This window comes from Wyeomyia smithii, chromosome 2, assembly GCF_029784165.1.
Source record: "Wyeomyia smithii strain HCP4-BCI-WySm-NY-G18 chromosome 2, ASM2978416v1, whole genome shotgun sequence".
Lineage (NCBI taxonomy): Eukaryota > Metazoa > Arthropoda > Insecta > Diptera > Culicidae > Wyeomyia > Wyeomyia smithii.
In genome coordinates this window covers 149,884,475-149,886,272 of record NC_073695.1, presented here as the reverse complement: position 1 = coordinate 149,886,272, position 1,798 = coordinate 149,884,475, and positions in this window count along the sequence as shown.

Below are 1,798 nucleotides of genomic sequence, written 5' to 3'. Positions count from 1 at the left end.
GGAGAAATTGCAGTCCTAAGCTGAACCGATTTCCACTACTGTTTCTGGCCACTTCTATCTAGTTCCGGAGGTTGCAAATATCACACGCGCAATGCGCAGCACTTCCGTGACAAAATATAAGCGTTTGCCTGAAACCAACTTTTTTATATTTCACTACACTCGAGCCTCTTCTAGGCTGCTGTCCTGACAATCTCCCCGTTATCCGTTAAAGGTTACTTGAAAAGCACGCCGGACGCAACAGGCTTCACCTGGTGACGATTTTTCCTCATAGAGTGTGATAAATCACTGGCTCTGTAGCTTTTGCAAAACTGCTATTTACACTAACACTTTACACTCGCAACAATCACCGGCCGCATTTGAGCAAAACAGTAACCGATTTTTTTTGGTGCACAAACTGATAACACCGCAACGGACCTGTTGCTTATTCTATTTATAATCAAACACAAAACATTAAATTCTTTGTTGACTCCTTTACCGTCTGATAATTCCGTGTTTCGTAACTGTTTCTTTGCCACTTTGTTCACTGCGAGCCACCTCAAATAATCCTTTTCTTACAGCTTAGATGAATTTTTCTGCACTGATATTTTTTTTCTGTCGGAAATTATCCGAAATTATCTCTTATACTTAACGATTGATTTGTGGTTTACATGAGAACTTACGGCTAACCATAGAGTGTATTTCGCGAGAGACAATTTCCCCTCGCGAAATCACTACCTATCCTTATTACCCTAACGGCCTTTTCTCGGCCTGCCTCTATTTTAGAACACTTAATCTAAGTCTACTGAGAGTGGTGCGCCGTGCGCTCGCCACTCTATCTTGTTTACAAACAATTTTCGGTAACTCACTTCTCGCGCGTCGATGAGTTACCGACCCATCAAGTATCAAGTAAGTCACCCAAGCCAAGCGGAAGACTTGGCTTCAACAGTAAGCAAGCTCTGACCTACTTTCGCGCACAGCTGAAGGCTGCGCCGGCCTCTTTTCGGGGTTCTAGGTATGTCACCTAATGTGACGGAACCTTGTAGGGATATACGGGATGCGTGGGGGCCGTTACAACAGTACAGTTGTGTCATGTACTGAAGATCACCGCTTCCCAGAATGTCTCTAACGGGAACATTCGGTTGTTTTCCTCGGGCCCGGAAGGAATCTATAAGCTCGGACCTAACATCACAGAATTCGGCACACGACCAAACAGCATGCTCGATAAATTTCTTTTTGAGCGTCTTAGTAGAATGGAATTGAATATTGAGAATAGGTTATGTTTCCATTTAATTCTCTTATGGAATACCGTCCGCAGATACGTATTTCGGCTGCTACATGCAACTATCATCAGTGCTTATGTGGACTGTTGAAGAGCATAACTGAGTAACCCCTTTTTATATGCATGTAGGTAAAAGTAGGTAGACGGAAAATTCCTAAATTGTAGCTAGGTAGTCATATGTTGTGGTTGTTTTTGTTCTGTACTGGATCTAGGGTTTTTTGGGTAGTATTTTGAAAAGCCATGAAAAATGATTACCTACGTCTTTATTGAGCAGTGTGGATGGATGTTGTTTGTAGATTTCTAAACTTTCAGATACGTCCAATTTTCATAAATTATTAACGGGGCGAAGCAGGTGAATGTTATCCGGAATTAGTGGATTTCCCTCATTAAAAACATGTTCAGCCACTTTTGATTTGAAAAGGTGTGGTGGATCATTTTTGGAAACTTTGCATGCTTTGATGACTTCTGCCATATGCTTGTTAAAACGGATTCCCAGGTTTCTTTTGGTTTGCCCAATATAAACCTTGTTGCAGTGGCAAC